The following is a 21,628-nucleotide window of genomic DNA, read 5'->3' on the forward strand; positions in this document are numbered from 1 at the left end:
TAGGTTGTAAACGGACATTACGAACTGTTTGGTTTTTTTGGAATTTTTGAATGTTATAATTGCTTGTTTGATTGCTTATTTTGATTGTTTTAATTACTTGCTTAATGTGATGATAATTAAATGAACTAACAAATTTTTGTAGCTAAGGGAGACTGCCGAGTATTAACACCTTATACCTTCTGGTTGTATGAATGAAATGATTAAATTAGAAAAGCATGCGCTTAGGTCTAATTTCCTATACGAAATGTTCTGCAATTGTGTGGTGTGTATGGTGAGCTAGTGTGGTTCATAAAGTTTTAAATTGAGAGTCACTTCAGTGGTTAATGTGACATTTGAAATTCAGGTCGGACCATCCCGGTCGGGTTTGGGGCATCACATTAAGTGGTATCAGAGCTAGGTTTATAAAAACTTAGGTGAAAGCACAGTTTGTGACAAATTAGCATTTTTGAAAATATAAATTCATTCATTTTTTTAAAAAAAGGAAATGTTTAAACCTTTTTGACAAAAAAACTTGTATGAAAATTAGTTGTGAATGGGGTTGGAATGGGAACACATTGCCTTTCTTGAAATTGTTTTATTGAAAAATTGTCTTGGATCCCTTGCCACTTCTCACTTTCCCATTTTATTTAAATTTATGCAAATAGTATATAAAGATGCCTTCTAGATGCGGGTGTCCGACTGCTAATGCACTAATGGAACCAGCTCCAGGGTAAGGTGCTCTTGGAACTAGTTTCGAGCCATTGGTTTAAGTGATGGTTGGGGCGTTTCAGAAGATAGCTGGTGGGAACCCTACCCCAGCTACCAAAAGGTTGCCACTCGAACGACTGTGATCTTTGTGTGGTAAAGAATTTTGGGGAGCTAAAGGAGCTTATCTGACCATTGCTGAATATTGGTTGGAGAGTGTTGAAAGGATTCTTGAGCAAATGAGATGCTCAGATAATGAGAAGTTGGGTTACATCATATCCTTACTAAACAGTGAAGCTCATCGCTGATGGAACATAGTAAAGAGAGGGGCCATTGCTGATCTCCTAACTTAGGAGTTCTTTTGGAAGTCCTTCTGAAAAAAGTAATTGGAAGAGTAGTATCTGGATGCGAGAAAGAGGGAGTTTTTGGATTTGGTCCAAGGTAGTATGTTTGTGGCTGAGTACGAGTCCGATTTTGTATAGCTCAACCAGTATGCTCCGGAGATGGTGTTCTTTGAGAAGGAAAGGTGTAAGACATTTCAATTTGGGCTAAATCTGGACATTCAAGTATATCTAGTAGCACAAAGCACTGAGGCCTTCGATGATTTGGTAGAGAAGGCTAAGGAAGTAGAAGAGACACTGATCAAGCCATCGAGACCAATTGTATCTGAGTCTGGGAAGAGGTGTTTTGATTAGTCAGGATCGTTAGAAAGGCCAGTCAAGAGGGGCCGTGATTTCTGGAAGTCTGACAGGGATGCTTGACAAGACTCTCAATCGAGTTAGACTAGATTGCAGAACACCACACTAGTTCTTAATGGTGGATTGGTTAAGGTAGTGACTTGTGAACATTGTAGACGTAGGCACCCAAAAATTTGTTGGAGAGTGTCGGGGGCATGCTTGCGTTGTGGGTCAATGGAGCATCGGTTATGGGACTGTCGAAAGAGAGTTGAGTTGGCTCAAACTACTGCACCTGCTAGAGGCCAAGGCCGAGGTCGTGGTGGTAACAAGAGACCGATAGGTCAGAGGAAAGTTGTCTATACAGTAGCTGCACCGACTAAGTCTAGTGGTCCCACTCATGTTTACGCTGTGTGGGAGCCACAGTACCATGATACGACGAATGTGATTATAGGTACATTCGTATTGCGATCCTTTTTTGTATTTTTGCTAGTATATTCGGGTTCCATCCACTCATATATTGAGAGTGATCTGAATGGTGAGTTGGGGATTCGGTTTGGGTGATTGTTGATCAGTTCTCAAAGAGTGTGCGTTTTTTAGCAGTGCATACTAATTACTTGATGGAGAGATTAGTATGTGCAGAGATAATTCGACTTCATGCTATACCGATTTTGATTATTTCTGGTAGAAATCCACATTTTACCTCGAGATATTGAAGGAGTCCTCAAGGAGCGTTGAGTTTGAAGTTTAACTTTAGCACGACTTATCATCCCCAAACAGATGGTCAATCGGAATAAGTAATTCAGATACTTAAGGAAATGTAGTGGAAATACTGATCCGACCTATTGTATACTATTCCAATAGAGGAGATTGAGGTTCATCTTGATCTTACCTATGAGGAGGAACCAATCGAGATCCTAGCTCGTGAGGTTAAGGTGCTGCGTAACAAGAACATACCTTTAGTAAAGGTTTTGTGGTGTAATAACAAGACCAAAGAGGCTACTAGGAAAACAGAGGATGGAATGGGACGTCAGTATCCTTATCTATTCAGTTAGGGTAATTTCGAGGACGAAATTCTTTTTAGAGGGGGAGAGTTGTCATATCCCAAAAATCAGGTTAGTAGAATTTGACATTAGATTATGGGTTGAAAGAAAAATCAGATTTTGTGTCATAGGAATAAAATAAATAATTAGTTAATAATACTAAAAATAATAATTAAATGAAATAATTATGGTATTAATAATTGGGGCATTAGGAAACTAATAATAATGAGAAAAATAAAGACTAATTTGGGAATAGTGGTTAGAGTATGCCCAAAGACCAATCATAAGATGATTCACATATTCATTCTACCTTGTTTATTACTAAAAGACAATGCCATTGTTATTTCAGTTTCACTTTCTGTGTGTGTAAATAAACTAATTTATAATAATGTCCTGTGAATAAAATAAGATTATTCTTAAATGGTCCTTAGTCAAGTATTATTGTGGGCTTAGACAACAATAATGCATTAAGACTAATATGCAGTTGTTTGATGACAAAGTGTTGTCCTTGACATAGGGATGTCAAAATCAATACATGAGTATATGTTAGAGAACGACATATTGGACTTACTCGCTATGAGTATGTTTCTTGGATTATTATATAATAGTTACAACATTACTCATAGTGGTAACTATGTACATGATCCTTAGACTTGAGATCATCATTGTCCCAACATAGTGAGTCATATATTTTGATACAGTTAAACGTCTATTGTAACAAGTTGTACTATAAAGACTGATGTTGGGTATGCCACAATCTATGTAGTGGGATATGATTGATCAAGATAGGATTTATCCATCCTACATAATGGGAGCAATATCTTAGGCCACTTGATAAAGTGAGACTAGAAATGCATGTCCATGCTCAAATAAGTTAATATGAGATATTACACTTATTTTTTTATTGTAGTCTACTTCGAGTATCAAGAAACATGAGATTAGACTTTGCAAGTGACTATTTCATGACTTCTGTCCAATCTAGATATAAAGGACAAAAGGATATAATACATGAAAATTTATCATAGAAAGGTTACATCGAACCACGACTTCTTGTAACTTGGGTAGCGATGATGCATTACTAGATGCCACTCGTTGCTTGTAATGTAAGAAGTGTTCTAGTATTACTATCAATGTTACAAGAGCCTACATGGTCACACCCTATGGTTGAAACGAACAGAATCTAAACACAGTTGGTATTAAATTTAACTATCACGAGAATTATATTAATTATTGAATTAATTTAATTTGAAAATTAAATAATAAACACAATATATGTACAAATTCGTTGTAAAAGAATAGAGAACATAGTTAAAATAAATGTATGAATTTGATTCATATAAAATATTAATTATGTATTGTTTACCGAAATTAGTAAAATAAAGTGTTATAATAATTTCGGCTAAACATAAAATATATGGAAATTAATATCATTTTGGAAAGGATATTACATTATGATATTTTCCATATATTTTCTGGCACCAAAAATGGGTGATTATGGTTTTAATATCGATATTAAATTAAAAGGGAATCATAAAAACTCTAACATGAGAGAGTGTTACCAACATTAACCACAGGAAGGAAAAGAAACCTAGGTCTAGCAGCCGTAATTTTTTGTTTGAAAAAAAACTCTTTGAAACGTTCAGAGAGAGTTTTTGTTCGTTCGTTTGCAACTGGGTGGACTACGTAGAGGCCAAGATGATTTTGTTGTGGCTCTAGATCGGCAGCGTACGAAGGGGATTAAACTAGTAGTGGTTCCTTCATATTTTTCAGATTTCGAAAGGTATATTTTCAGACCTTTCCTTCTTGATTCGTTCCTCGTGCATGGATTCCTGGTTTGGATCGCTAGAATAATTTTTTCGCTGAGCCACAGGTGATCTTGGCGACCCAACATGGTGGTTAAAGTTGAGGTTAAATTTGTAAATTAAAAACTAGTGGTTAAAAAGGGAGCTATTAGAATAAGGGAAAATAGGGGAAGATTTATAGGGCAAATAACCCATTTTAAAAAAAAGGTTAGTTGGCTATAAAAAGCCGCACCCATGGTATGTGTATTTTTATTTTGTTTTTCACCATTTCTTTTTCATTTTTAAATTTTGTTAGATCTAGATTGGAGAATTTTCTCTCAAAAATTTCTTCATCTCCTATATTTTCTAGGCATCCAAACACTTTTTATTATTTCAATTTTGTAAGAAAATCACTATTTTTTCTCTAATTTCTCATTTAAAATTACTTCGTTTTTGCTCAATTGGTACAAATTCGTGGAGGTTTTTGAATTAAAGGTAAATCTATTATTTTCTTAGTTATTAAATTTTTATTAGGTATTTTTAATTTGAATTTTCATAGATCTAAGTAAGAGAATTATAGATTCATGGTTTTAGAGCTATCTTTTGCATAAAAATGGTGAATCTCATAATAAATAGCTAAGAGATATTTTGAAAATGATTTGTAGTATATTTTGATGAGATGAAGAGGTTTACAAATTAAATTTATCAAAATCTTTAAGTAATTACGTGAATTAAATGATTTTCTTTTGAGAACAATGATGAACGATGTTTTTTTTTAAATTATTAATTAAAGAAATTGAGTAAAGTTAGAGATCTAGATCTATAATTAGGCTCAAGTTAGGAGGTTAGGAGGTAGAAATTAAGGATTTAATTAAGTTAAAAAGAAGAAATTAAGCAAAATAGATTGTACAAAATAAGTCGAATAAGTATGTGTGACTGAAGAGTCGTTGTATGAACACAAGTAAATAAGCTAGATTGTTTTTGAATGCTTAGTAATATGTATATTTTTTTTGACGATGAAAACGTTAGTGGAGCCTCAACAAATTGGGGTAAAAGCAAGCATAAAGTTGTCTAGTTTGATGAGTCGTGGTGAGCTATAGGTGAGTGCATTTGTATGTCGTATTTTAGCATGAATTACGAGATCTAGAGAGTTGAAGTGAGGCTTGCGAACCCCCACTAATGAGATGGGAACCTTGACTTCTTCCTTGTGTAAATCCTTCCAATTCTAGTTGTAATTTTAATATTCAAAATGCATGAACTTATAATATATATACATAGTCTTTATTTTGTATACAATATATATTAGTGCGTGTTATATATATAATATACAAATGGGGGAGCTGGTAATATATATACACGTATATTTTGGTGCTATACAAATAATATATATGTGAGTGGGTGGTTATACATATATTATATATATGAATGGCTTTATTTTATATAATATATATGCATGACTTTATTTCATATAATATATATTAATGGATTTTGGTGTTATATATAATATAATATATATGCGTGGTTCTATTGTATACAACATAGATAATTATGGGTATGGTGTTATATAATATAGAAATTTTTTAGACTTTTGATGTATTTTTAAAATTTGAAGTGATAAAGGTCACTAAATAAATATGTATATATATTTGTATATGATTTTGTAATATTTACGAACAGATATAAGAATAAATGGTATAATGTGGACTCTTATAACATGCAAATTTTATTGATAATGCGTATTTATGTATGCACAAACCCGTAAGTGAATTATAAGATTTAAGATATTACGAGTTTTAATTAGTGCAAAATTATATTATTGTAAAATGCTAAGTGCCAGCTCAACAGTAATGTGAGCCAGTTATATTGTGAAATAAATTGTGATTAAATAGATATGCTAGCAGTGTGAACACTTGGAACCATTGGATATTATTGGCATGCCATAGGATTGTGAGTACTAACCCTTTTTATTATGTGTTGGGCATTGTGGCCCAGAGATAGCGTTGGAGAGGTAAGGGAATGTCGAGCATAGCTCCAATCACCGTAGATAGCGTGGTGTGTTTGGAGAGTGTGAGCATATGCGCTACAATTACACGGAGATAGCGTACTACTTTATGAGTCATGTGGTGTGTTTTCGAGATCCGTTTATCCAATAAGTATATAATTTGACTATGTTTCATATTCACAGATTGCCAATATATCACTGTGTTGAGCATGAAAATTGTGTTATATGTGTATAGTTAAGGTATGTTTAAATCCTAATGTGTCTAGTGTGTTTACTTATGTTGTATGCATGTGTACTTACTGAGCTTTCCCAATCTCATCCCCCATGCTTTACATTGCAAATAAATAGTTCTAGGGTTAGCGAGGAGGGTGGCATATCAGTGATCCATCACAATGCATTTTCTTTGAGTATGTGTGTTGAGCTTTTAAGCTCTGTAGTGAAGGCAACGTGGGTCGTTCCTAGGGTTTAGTACTAGAATGAGATTTAAATTTTTTAAATAAAATTTTTAACGGGTTGTAAATGGACATTACAAATTGTTTGTTTTTAATTTTGGGATTTTTGAATGTTGTAATTGCTTGTTTGATTGCTTATTTTGATGGTTTTTATTACTTGCTTAATGTGATGATAATTAAATGAACTAACAATTTTTTGCATCTAAAGAAGACCGCTGAGTATTAAGGTACTTCTTATACCTTCTGATTGTATGAATGAAATGACTAATTTAGAAAAGCATGCACTCGGGTCTAATTTTCTATAAGAAATATTCTGCAATTGTTTGGTGTGTATGGTTGGTTGGTGTGGTTCGTAAAGTTTTAAATGGAGAGTCACTTCGGTGGCTAATGTGACTTTCAAAATTTAGGTTTGACTGTCTCGACTGGGTTTGGGGTATCATAGTCACACCATGAACATCACAAGTGAATTAATTCATGAAAGGATTCAGAATTAATTCAACTTGGGTCTAGTCCAATGTATTATTCTTCTAATGAGTACATCTATGGCTTTACCTGTGGAGTCAACTGCTCTGATAGCGAAGACTAGCCATCTTCCTAATTGGAATTGTAGATGGCATCATAATCTTTTCTAAGTATTTGAATCAAATGCCCACTTCGATTCTTTTACGGGATTACAGACTCCTTTAGATTATCTAATAAAGTAAGTTGTCTTTCTAGCAATGTAAACGTTCTTACAGTGCCACTTATCATCAGTTTGAACTTAAACAATCAATGAGCTAATATTTGCTTGTCACAACTTCGCTATTTATGCAAAAAATGAAAGGCAGAAACACAAAAGATATAATAGTGAAATGTGAAATTAAATTTATCTATTTATTCATCGTTCAGATGCATTTCCCAAAACAGTTACATGTTTACTAAAATATGGACACATTTCCCAACATAGAAGCAACCATCTGCAACTTTGAGATTGTATTGTCAGCATCATATCCCTTGTAGAGAAATTCAACTAATAGTGCATTGTCGCAATCGACTTTGATGGAGCGAAATCCACTGGACAACACAAATTTAATGCCTTTATAGATCACTCGAGCTTCAATTTGAGTCTACCCCTATTAAACCCAAGCAACCATTCGCCACATAAACCTTGAACAACACCTTTTATAACTGGCCGATAAAGGTGGTGAATGAGAGACCGATCCACATTTAATTCAATCCAACCCTATGAAGGTGGCTACTAATAGTTATGAGCAACTTTGAAGCTTAAAAAACAAATCCTCAACCTTGCATTAGTAAAACACATGACCCAAGATATACTAGAACTAATTAAATCCCTTCTGTTACTACCCGTATTACTAAAGACAGAGTCATTCTTGTCTTTCCAAGTAGCCAAAAAATTATAGGGAACAATCCTTACGACATTTGACACACTATCATTGCTGATACTTGTATTACTAAAACAATCTCCACCACATGTAGAGTCGTTTTGATTACTTCTCCATATCTACCACACAAATTGTCATTGCTCATACCTTTACAACATTTGCCTTCATTGGTAAGAAGGCTAGAATGAATTAGTAGTAACCAGAGAAATTTCTAACAAACTATAGAGCATTAACCTTCCATATATTTGTAGCTTTTACGATTTAGTCCGTTTTACTCAATTAACTATCTAAACGTTAAAAATTTCAAACGAAAATTTAATACTACATTGTAAAAGACTCATAAATATTAAATTAATAATATTTACTAAATTACTAGTTAGAATTGCGGTCTCAAAACCATCGTTTTCGACACCACTGAAAAATGGGTTGTTATAACTCTCCCCCTAAAGGAATTTTCGTCCTAAAAAATCATACTAGAGAAAAGGTTTAGGTATTGTAATTTTATAGCTTCCTCGGGTTCCCAGATAGCTATCTGTAATCTGTGTTATTGCTAAAGAATCTTTACTAAAGCTATACATTTTTTTCTCAACTCTTTCACTTCTCGAGCCAAAATTTTAACCGATTCTTCTCTATATGACATATTGTAAACAGAAAAATATATAGGATTTTCCTATATAATTTATCACCTTTTTACTTAAAATTGTTGTTAAAACCAAGTAATTATTTAATAAATTAATGAAATATGTGAAATATGAAATTAGGACATAAAAATTATTAAAATGTGATTTTATGTTTTGTTATATAGTTTTCATGCATAAAATGACTTATTTTATATTAATTTAAGCATATTATATTTTTAAGCTATGAAGTGGGCCATGCATGCTTAAATTAAATAATAAAATATAATGTTATATTTTAATAATACATTTTTAATATTTCATTAATAAAAATTGGGCGTAATTAATTAAGTAAATTGATTAATTAAAGTTGTTAAATTAATTTATTGGTCCTCTAAATTATTTGCTATCTTTGACAGGTCTAAGGATTTTCTTCTAATTGCAAAACCGTCCAAGTGGGGACCAAGTCAACCCAATTTTTGACTGTACATGGCTGATTATAAACCAAATTTTGGTTTAATTATACAAGGTCCTCGAAGAGTTGAAGAAATTAGAGATTTTCCTAAAGATTTGCACTTGACCGAGTCTCAGTCCTGAATTGTTGTGGCATCCAAACTGACCAAAAATCAAGGAAAAATCAGCTTGATTTGCTTGATTTGTGGCCGGCCAACCATGGGAGATTTTTCAAAGGATGAACACCCCTATTTTTAATAAAATATCCCCCATTCCTCACCTATAAATAAGACCCTCTCATTCATTCATCCATCATCCCTCACTTCTCATCATTCTCTCCTCTCTCAATTCTCTCAACTCTCTTAGCTCTCACGCCTATCATCATCCTTGCATAAGGATTTCAACAAATTAGCTCTTAAAGAGCCCTTGGTCGGCCACCATGGAGAGCCATCAGCATAGGAGCAAAGCAAATGAGCGAAGGAGCCTCGTCAGTTACAGTCTTGGGTGACAGCCACTCTGAATTGGGTTTAATCTTTCTCTTCTTTAATTTAATTTAAAGATGTTTGCTACGAGTTCTTTGTTCTTATTTACAACAATGATAGCTTAATTTTATTTAAGCTAGGATGACTATTTTAATTAAATAATATTTATTTGATTCATGCTTATAATGTTTGTGCCTCAATCGATCATGTTTTCAATTAAAATCAAGTCTGTATTTTGTTCATACGTGATTGAAATGCACCAGAATTAGCTGAGTGATCCTAACCAGACCACGACTAATGGACGCATAATTGAAATGTGCATGCTCAATTTAGATCCTAACCCGATTAAATTGTAGGTTTCATAACAACCTTGACCAGGCTCTGTTATTTGCATAGTTTTTAGATTTCTGTGATTAAATTGTTTCAAACCTAATACGTCTCTGTTACCTCACACGAATGCTAAGAAACCCTTAGTAAAGAAGGATCAGTAAATGTGTATTTACTTGGTAATTAAGGATCATTAAAATGCTAAGAAAGGACCTAATTTGGTTTTCAAACTCATGAAAGATCGAGTTGCCATGAAATATTTTTCGAATATTATTAAGCATGATGATAATAAATTGAATTTAATTAAAGTAATTGTCCTAGTTTATTTATGTTTTAATTGTTGAAAATTGTGTTTAATTTTGCTAAAATCTACTTCATTCATTTAGTCTGCATACTTAAGAAAACTTGCATTAGGGATCGTTGCATTTAATTTAATTTAGACACCACTTCTTAACTATATTGTGTTTTTATTTTTTTCAAATTGTTAATATAATTTTACAAGTTAAGTGGCTTAGCACAAGCACAATCCCTGTGGAGATGATAACTCGATACTTGCTTATTACTTGATAACGACTGTGTACTCTTACACAAACCCGATTATTAAACATATCAGACCCCAACTTTACTTCAATCGAAGAAATCACATGCGATGGATCAGATCTATACTTTCTCAACATCGATACGGGAAAAACATTGTGAATAAAATTTTTAAGTTTCAAAGACAAAGCTAAACAATAAGCTATCAACCCTATTCTCTCGATAATCTCATACATACCAATGAATCGTGGACTAAGTTTCCCTTTTCTACAAATATGGAGAACCTTTTTCCAGGGTGACACTTTCAGAAATACTTTTTCACCAACCTAAAATTTTTTTGGAAACACTTTTAGAAATACTTTTTTCAGAAATACTTTTGTCGATTAGAAGCAGCTCTCAGACAATCTCGAATAACTTTAACTTTCTCCTACATTTCACGGGTCAAGTTGGTACCCAAAACTTTTTATCACTCAATTACATCCAATATAATGGAGTTCTAAACTTTCGACCATATAAAGCTTCATAAGGGGCCATTTTAATACTCAACTAGTAACTATTGTTATAAGCAAACTCAACTAGTGGAAGAAACTTTTCCTAGCTACCTTCGAATTCAAGAACTCAACAACAAAGCATTTCCTCGAGTATCTAAATCACTCTCTCTGACTGGTTGTCAATTTGTGGATGAAATGTTGTGCTAAAGGTCAATTTAGTGCCCAAATCCTCGTGTAACTTACCCGAAAATCTAGAGGTGAATCACTGATAGTGATCAGATTTAATCGGCAATGGTATGCTTTATAATCTGCCTATCTAAGAAACATATAATTTTGCTAATTTCTCAAGTGAAAAATCTGTGTACACGGGAATGAAATGTGCAAACTTAGTCAATCTATCAACAACAACCCAGATGACATCTTTCTTGCTCGACGACAACAGTAACCTTGACACAAAATCCATGGTGACTTGTTCCCACTTCCACTGTGGAATCAAAACAGGCTTTAACAACCTTAAAGGTACCATATTCTTGGCTTTAACCTGTTGACATATCAAACATTTCGATACAATTTCTGATATCGCACATTTCATACCAGGCCACTAGTACATTTGTTTCAAATCACTATACATCTTGTTACCACTAAGATGAATCGAGTAAACACTGTAATGAGCTTCTTGCAAAATCTCTTGTTTAAATTCAGAATTCCTTGGTACACATAACATATTTCGGACATACAGACAATCATCAGCACCCAAATGAAATTCTATATCTTGTAGTTTTCTTACTTGTTCCCATTTACCAATCAATTCAATGTCGCTTTTCTGCGCCTCACGTATCTATTGCAAAAATATCGGTTTAGCCTTTAGCTTGGCCAAAATAGAACTGTAATCACCAAGCATCAAATAAGTATTCATGACTTTAAATCAAATAATAATTTTCGACTCAAATCATCCGCAACAATATTAGCTTTCCCCGGTTGATAGTTAATGATTAAATCATAATATTTTAACAACTCTAACCATCTACGCTGACATAAATTCAATTTTTTCTGGGACATGATGTATTTCAAACTTTTATGATTGGTAAAAATATGACATTTCTCTCCGTAAAGATAATGTCGCCAAATTGTCAGGGCAAATAGAATAGCTACAAGCTCAAGATTGTATGTCAGATAAATTTTCTGATACATGCAGAAATGGAGTGAATCATTTTTTCATGCGATTTCAGCTGTTGGGAAGCATAAGCTACAACTTTATCTTCTTGCATCAAAACACAACTTAATGCACTAAGTGAAGCATCACTGTATACCACAAATTTCTTACCAAACTCTGGTTAAGTTAATACGGGAGTTTCGATTAACATTGCTTTCAATTGATCAAAGCTTTGTTGACATTTATTGGACCAGTCAAATTTAACATCTTTTTGTGATAGTCTCTTCAATGGTAATGCGATTATCGAGAAACATATAACAAAGCGTCTGTAATACCCAACCAAACCTAAAAATACTTCTTACTTCGATTATATTTCTCAGAGGTTTCCAACTCAATATAGCTAAAATCTTGCTAGGATAAACTCATATACCGTCTGTCGATACCACATAACCCAGAAACCCGATTTCTCAAAGCTAGAACTCTCATTTGCTAAAATTTGCATATAACTATTTTTCGTGCAAAGTTTGCAATATAGTACTCAAATGCTAGGCGTGCTCAATCTTGTTTGTTGGATAAATCAATGTGTCATCAATAAAAATAACAAAAGGGAAGTTTGAGTTGTAGAATGTTGTTGCCGAATCTGCTAAAAGGGACTTTAGGGTATGCATTTCGGTAATTAGTGAGTGTATAGGTGTCGAATTTTCTCTCTAGCATTTGGGGGTTTTGCATTTTTCTTTCTTTTTCTCTAGTACCGAAACTAAAACTGACCATTCGGGTAATTCTTTTTTCTGCATCTTTTCCATTTACTTTCTCTCTTCTAGGCTGAACCTTTCCTTTCTCTCTCTTTTGTCTTCTGTTCATCTCCTATTCAAGGCTAGTCGAATATCACTACTGTTAAGCCATCCTTGCGTCGATCTTCTGTAAATATTCTGATAAGTCGGTAAGTGGTTGTGTTCACTCTTTTTTACTTAAACATGGTTCCTTTAGACCTTTCTAAAAGCCGAATACTTCTTTCTCCTCTTGACTCTTTTGTTACCGATTGTGTTCTTCGGGTTCTAAAATTTCGCAAGGAGTGAAGGAGTACTCAAGAAATACTGAAGCATTTCGAAACGTTCCTATTGGCATTCATCTAAAGGTAACCTTGTTGCTATTATTGTGCTCAATCTAGAATATGTTGGTTGTATACTTTGTGGTCGAATACTACTTTCTTTTACCTAGGAGTTTTATGTGTACGATCAACCTTTGGGTTTAGGAAATCGTGTCTAATAAGAGTGCATTTGTAACACAGATAGTCGACAAGCAACGGGTAATCATTCCTAACTAGTGATCTAAGTGGGCTAAGCCACATCTGTCGATCAAGGCAAGTATTAAATCATTTTGGATAGTAGTATTGAAAGGAGTTATCTAAATCCTATTGATTAAATGACTGATGGTGTATTGTGGTTGTTTAGGTTTGGAGTTCTCGTGGATCTTAGCACATTTTCGCAACAGGTGTGTAATCACACTATCTCCACTAAGAATCGGAAAAAGCGAAAAAGCCGAAACTTCGGCATCTGAGGCCTCACGAGCGTGCAATCGCTTGTGTGGAAAAACCAAGCCCACAACTGAAAACAGTAGATCAAAGAGACCACTGCGAATGTTATCGTGCACTTGGGTCGTTATGAGCCTTGTTGGGCCGAAATGGGACATGTGGGCCCAATGGGCTCATGGGCCCCACACGGAGATAAATTATGAAAAATAGCAGAAAATGTATTGGGCTATGTAGATCGCATAATCGGGATTAGATTTGGGCCAAACGGGTCATACGAGTGTGTGGGCCCAATTAGGGCGAATAGTGGGCTTGAGCTTAATTGCTTGGCTTCGACCAAATAGATCATTTGTGTCACTCGAGGCGACTGTAGACCTTTAGAAAGGAAGTTAACTTTATCGAAATACCCTCGATGGATAAAATTACCGAAACACTCCCGATGGGTAAAATTACCGAAATACCCTCGATGGGTAAAATTACTGAAATACCCTTGATGGGTAAAATTACTAAAATACCCTTGATGGGTAAAATTACTAAAATACCCTCGATAGGTAAAATTACCAAAACAGCCTCGATGGGTAAAATTATCGAAATACCCTCGATAGGTAAAATTATCGAAATACCTTCGATGGGTAAAATTACTGAAATACCCTCGATAGGTAAAATTATCGAAATACCTTCGATGGGTAAAATTACTGAAATACCCTCGATGGGTAAAATTATCGAAATACCTTCGATGGGTAAAATTGACTGTTATGGCCTTATGTTATGTGTGTTTGTTTTGCTTTATGATATATATATGACTGTTACTGAGTATAACATACTGCATACACTTATGATTTATGACATGACATACTACATGCGGTTGGGATTTGTATTGGGGGAAGTGATTGATATGTGAGGGTCGCATGAGACGATTGTGGACCCACCGATGGCTTTTAGCCGATTATGTGATTGGCAGCTCTACTACAATATTGGTTAGTGCCGCCACCGATGCTACATCAGGAGTGTAGGGATTGGTGGGTCGATTAAATCCCCACAAGAGTGTACAGTTGGACAGGAGATGGAGTGCAGGGTTGGTATGGGTATTTATACATTGCATATATTGATTCTGATATTGAAATGGGCTTAGGCCTAGATACATGTGATATGTGCCATTTGATATGGGCTCAGGCCCAACCGAGGCTGATGGGGGCTAAGGCCCACACTATACTGTTACTATTAAGGGCTCAGGCCTAGACTAATTCTGTTTCTTTAATAAGGGGATTACACACTGAGTTTTAGTAAACTCACCCCGTTTTTAACCTTTCAGGTAATCCCCAGCGTTAGACGGTTCGGAGTTGTGAGGGACTCAGAGGGGGCCACACAACTACACTTGTTTTGTTCTATTTTGCTCATCTACTTAAGCAATTTGATTTTGATTCGGGTTATAATAAGGCCTCTATAATTTTTGGATTTTAAATTTGGTATTTGATGTGATTTATATATCTGCTAGGATTAGAACACGGTTTTCCAAAACAATAATTGTATTCTAACACTACGTTTTCGCACCTCAAATTTTAAATATCACGTTTTCGTAAATCATTTGCTTTAACTTAAGCTTCTGCAACAATAAGGTTTTGAAGGTAATATTTTTGTAATAAACCTCGATTGAAAATAAACAAACACAAACTGAGGTTTTATATAAGTTTTAAATGGCAGGAAGTTGGAAATTTCAATAAGGGTTTTTAATGAAAACATGGTTTTTGAAAAACACTTCAGTGTGACACGCCAGATTCAGGCCTAACTTTTAGACCGAGTTTGGGGTGTTACAGAAGTAATGTTGGCGGCACTGTTAATTCTATCCGTTTCCATACTGACTAACTCATCACTCTTACATTTTAGAACAATCTACTTTTGTCTACAATTTACAACAACATCATGCAAAGTCAACCAGTCTATGCTGAGAATAACATCGAATTCATTAAATGGAAAAAACATCAAATTAGTAGAAAAGTAACAATCCCCAATTTTCAATGGACGATTCCTACAAATGTTATCAACTAACACATATCGACCTAGCGGGTTAGTTACTTTAACCACAAATTCAGTTGACTCTACTGATATTTTCTTATTTGTTACTAATGTAGTGCAGATATACGAGTGAGTTGGCCCTGGGCCAATCAAAGCATAAATAGTAATGCCAAAGAGAGAGAATGTATCAACAATAACATTGATTCACGAAGGAATGTGCAAATTATACACAGTTGTTATCAAGTAATAAGTGAGTAAAAAGAGTATCATCTCCACATGGATTTTATTTATAATCAGGAAATGTAAAATTAATAATTCACAAGTTGGTTAAGAAAATAAAATATTTAAATGTGATGAATGTCCTAATGAAATTAACAACTATTATGCAAATGATATAAAATAAAATGCAATGAATGTTTAACAGCAATTCAAAAGATTTGACATAAATAACATGAATAAGTTTGAACAATTACAACTCTTAATTTAATTCATTCATTACCATGTTTAACAAATGTTCCGGAAAAATTCCAAGGCAACTCGATTATTTATGAACTTGGAAACTTAAATCATAAGCTCTTTCGAAATATTAGATTTTTCACTTAGAAAAATGTGCATATTTCTATGTCAACATTTAACTAAGGATTCCTTAGAATTTATACAAAGTAATAAGGATGAATCAGGTTTGAAACAATTTAATCACATAAATCTAAAGTTATGTAAGGTAATAGTGTTCTTTTGGAATTATTACGAACCTTCAATTTATTCTTGTTCGGATATAAATTAAGTAAGCATCTTCCAATTATTACATCCATTAATCATCATCTGGTGCAGATTAAACAATTAATTCTAATGCAATCAAACATATCTTAATGCATGAACAACATGAATGATTTTAATTGGAAGCATAAATAATTGAGGCATAGAACTATATAGACATGAATTGAACGAAACAAATTAATGCATTGCAACCATTCTAGTTGAAAACATTTAAGTCATTATTATTAATGAAAAAGCAATCAAGTAATTTTCAAACATTTTTATAAACTAAGAAAAATTAAAGCAGAAGGAAGAAGAAACTCTAAAATGAATTTGGTGATTTCCTGAGAACTATTCGTGGTAGCTTCCTCCGATTTCTGTCATTGCTCTGATGCAAATTACTCCTTAAGGTGGTCGACCAAGAGAGCTTTTCTCTTAAGAACTTCTTACTAAAGGAATTCTCAAAAAGAGGATGGGAAAAATGAAGGGAGATAGAAGGCTTAGGCGTGGAGGAGAAAGGAGAATAAAGTGATTGTGTTGAATTAATGAATGATGAGTGATAGGTGAATAAGAGGTAGTATTTATACATGAGGAAAGGCTTGAGAGTTTGCTAAAAATAGCATGAACATCCCCTAGAAATCTCTCATGCATGGCCAGTCATATTTCATTGAAAGGGGTTGATTTTTTCATGATTCTAGCTTGAATTTTGCTTGAATTAAGGCATAGGTTGGACAAAAACTATGGTGTTTGATTGGGGCTAGTTTGTGATTTTTTTACACATGTAAGGACCCTTAATTTAATTGTTCCAAAGTTGGTTGGGCTACTCGTTGTCGAATTTGGGCTTTTTTCCCCCTTAATGGATGGTTTAGCTCTAATGTGAAAGGCAAACTTGTTCTTTTTAGCAACCTACTTCCAAGCTTGGCTAAAATGAATTTGTTGAGTCCAATGCTTTAGCTTTCCATCCCATACTAATTGATATTCAGCTCATGTGCATGTGTCATCCATACTGGCTTCGAACATCAAACAAATCAGTGTACCAAGCTTCAACTATTATAGTACAAATTATGAAACTTTCAAAATGTAGCAACATAAAGTAGAATTATGTGAAATTAGCACCTAATTACTCAAAAATTGCAATCTTGCTTTAGTTGTGCCAAAATTTTCAATATGTACTAAAAACACATAATTAGCTATCAAAATACTCGGGATTTGTATAAATTCTAAGTAAAAAGGTGCTTTAAAAATCTATATAATTTAGAGTTATCAGACCCTTAAACTTAATCTATTTCTTGTCCCGAGTAATATTTCAAGCAAGTCAAAAATTTCAACAGGGCAATCTTACACAATATTTAAGTAGAATAAATTCTTCAGATAATCACGCATTAACCAAATTTATGCGCACAAACCCTTCTTGCTAACAAGTTGCTCGCATATAAATATAATTCTAAAATTTTATATAAAGTAAATAAAGATGTTAGCAATAATCATAATTCGTATGCTTTTCCGAGCCATATGTAAATCTTACCATTAAATTATTCTTTCTTATTTTAATTAAGTAAAATAATCCTAAGGTTTAATATTGGTCTTCATATGTTGAACTTAATAATTTCTCTCCACTAATGTAGTCGGCATAATTATCAAAATCAATAGGTCTTTTGCAAGGTTGTAATGGGGTAAGGCTCAAGGTAGGGATAAAGAGAAGTGATTTTTAGGCTAAATAACCTTAAAATTGCCTTGGATCTTCTGTAGCACAATTTGCCTTACTTATTGGTTTAACACCCCCAAACTTAGTTTTGTACTCATGTTCTATGAGACTATTCAGTATTGGATCATACCTCTTTCTTTCTTTTCTCTAGTTTTTTTGAACAGATACCTTCTTTTGACTTCTCTCTCAAAATTCTTTTCACCAAAGCAGGTAAAGTTAGAATTGATACAAAGATAAGGTAAATTTTATGAAAATAAAGAAAGATGGCTTATGATGTACGTGAATCAAATAAAGTAGGCCACACAACTCAAAATAAGGTTTTAAGGGTTAATTTTAAATATGGTAGGCTTGAAAGGCCCAAAAGATCCATACAAAGTGTGCCTATATCATTTTTAGATTCTTATGACTCATAGGATTTTGCCTCAAGAAACTTAGTAAAACAATTCTAAAGACTTAAACCTTCATGCATTCCTAATTTCAAGGAAAGGTAAATTTTCATGGCTAAAACTATATAAGACTTAGATAAAAAAATACATCATGATTGAGCTAACATAAATTTAAAAAAAAATTGAATAGAACCAGAAATTATACGTCCATTCAGGCTACTTATTAACAAAAAATTTCTCTAAGCATTAATTTATTCCAACATACTTATGTGTGAAAATTGAAAATTTTAAAAAAATCACGCAAGATGGCCCTTACCCCCTTTTAAAAAAGTAATGTTCTCAATGCAAAATAACAGAGTAGTGGATGCAAACTATGCACTAGGTAGGATTCCAGGAAAGAGAGGTGAGTCATGAAGACTACTTAAGTACCAAATCTTTCCTTGACGATTCCAATCCTATACATGTACATTTGCATTACCGCACTACTTTGCTTTTTACTAGAGAATAAAAATAATGAAAAGGCTTTAACTTAATTTATTCATAACTTGCAATTTATTTAATTTAATTGTGCGAAAGCAAAATACTACCAAAGTAAATATAAAAATGTCTTAAATGAAATACTGAGAAAAAGAAATCCCCCATTTTTTTAATTTGTATCATTCCATTTTCTCTTGTTCCTTCGCCTTTTCATTCTCGCTTGATTTCCTAAACTCTTCTTGCATTGAATCTTGCACCCAGGATTCGAAGATATAATCTGGAAACTCAGGAATGAAAGTAGACAGATTATTAGAGAAATTCTTAACAACATTCCTTATTGATTCATCTCTAATTTTTTCATATTTCCTACAAGTCTATTGTTGGTTATGCATAAATTTCCACATACCCATCATATTTGAAAATTCTGACTTATCATTGATGTTTGAAGGAGTGGTCATCAGAATAGTCAACTCAAGATTAACACTTGTCTCATCTAGTTCAACAACATTCGGTTCTATTCCTAGTTTAGGGCTGTTCGGTTCTCCTTTAGGTCATATTTTTTCTGGTTTATTTGCTGAGCCAGCATTAGGTTCAGGATTGGTTGTCGACTCTTTAGGTTCTGGTTTGTCTACTTCTTTCTGATTCAGTTTTTCAACATTCTCTACTAACCTTTCAAGGTCGTGTTTTGTTATGCAGTCTAGAAAATATCAACATTTTAAGTTTGTTTTCGATCGAACTTGTACTCGCAAAAAAAGTGAAGTAATTAATGATGGAAAGTAACCACTTCTTGCATTTTTCCTGGCACAATCTTAGATTTCCTTGAGAATAATTTTCCCCACAGTGATGGACTTTCTATCATAATTGCATACAACAAAAGCATTCATTCCATCGATATGGTAGAATTGTAAGAGCCTATTTTTAGGTCAAATCAAAACAGTGGTTTCGGGATTACAAATATAAAGTTAAAATATTAATTTTATTATTATTTTAATGTTTACAGCATGTTAGTAGAGTCATATGAAAATTTTGTTAAGAAATTTTATCATTTGCATGCTTAATTTGATAAAAGAAGGACTAAATTGTAAAAGGTGCAAAACTGGAGTTCTATAAGCTAAAGGTATTAAATAGCTATAGGGCTTTAAAGTGGAAGTCCTTATTTGGTAATTAGACCATTAAATGAGTTAGTGGACGTGCAAGACATGGTATTTATTAGATTTTTAAAGTTAGGTAAGGGTAATTAGGTAATTAGCCAATTAAATATAAAAATTAAATAAAACAAATTAGTTATCATCTTCACACATGCATGAGCTAAAAATTTCAGCAAAGAAAACACCATTGAAGACCTTCAAAGGTTCAGCCAAGCTCAACCTTACATGTAGGTGCGTTTTTGTCTCTTTTTTAATGATTTTTATGTTTTCGGGATTGTTGCTTTGTATTCTAGCTAGCCCATGCTTTAATTTTTGAATTTGATGATGATTTTGTGAAATTCCATTGATGAATATTCAAGCTTTTTGTTGTTTGATGATGAGAAATAAATATTTGTTAATAGATTATCATATTTTATTAAGTGATTTTTGATAAAAATGCTTATTATGGTCTAAATTGTGAAATTTTTAAATTAGGGGATTGAAATGTGAAATAAATGAAATTAATGGGCTGTTAGGGACCTAGGGAAGATTCAGCTATGCTTTGGTATGATGAAATTTTGTGTATTTAGTGTAGTTTTGAAAAAGGGACTAAATTGTAAAAATGTGAAAGTTTAGGGGCAAATGTGTAATATAGCCCTAATGTGTGTTTTGGACTAAATTGAATAAATAAGCTGATTTTGATAATATATAGATCAACATAAGTCGAGATTGGGATTAGATCAGGGAAAAGGAAAAGTGGACGAATAGTCGCTAATTTTCATCCGAGCAACTCGAGGTAGGTTCGTATAATTAGAATCGAACTTTCATTTAATTGCAATTGTATGAAATGAATATGTATATTTATTATATATGTGAATTGAATGGTTGAAATAAATGATATTGAATTGCTTAATTTGAAATGTATTGAGTAATACCGAGCCTCGTTTGAACTATAGAAAATCGTAGGATACGAGTGGCATGTCACTAGGGTTACTGTTTTGGTTGAGCTCCTGCATTTGTTGCAGACTCACTACAGCTCGTATGAGCTACCGATATATCAGCACGTATGAGCTTACCATTTCAACTCGATAGAGCTTACCGTTCTTCAGCTCGGAATGAGCTTACTGATCATGGCTCGAAAGAGCAAAAATTATAATGAATTGATGGATTACCGATTAATGCACATAGTGTGTCACTTGAGTATCCTTTGATGTTTCATTAGGTTCAACGAGCATTATACTGTTACCGATTATATGATTGAGAATGAAATGTAATATGATATATGTGAATTGTACAGATGAAATATGATATGTGTTATGAGGACGTACGGAATTGGAAATGAAATTCTATGAAATGTATGAAAGAAATCATGAAAGAGTAAAATTTCCAATAAAATAGTTTTGGACAGCAGTAGTCATATAACTTTGAAAGATCACTAAAAATTATGAGAATCGCATTAGAGGTTGAATAAGATATGAAATTAAATCTTATTAAGTCTAGTTTCACATAGAAGAAACGATGCAAGCAAAAGAATCTCGTATTATGAGATATTTGA

The sequence above is a fragment of the Gossypium hirsutum genome, chromosome D01, assembly GCF_007990345.1.
Source record: "Gossypium hirsutum isolate 1008001.06 chromosome D01, Gossypium_hirsutum_v2.1, whole genome shotgun sequence".
NCBI lineage: Eukaryota > Viridiplantae > Streptophyta > Magnoliopsida > Malvales > Malvaceae > Gossypium > Gossypium hirsutum.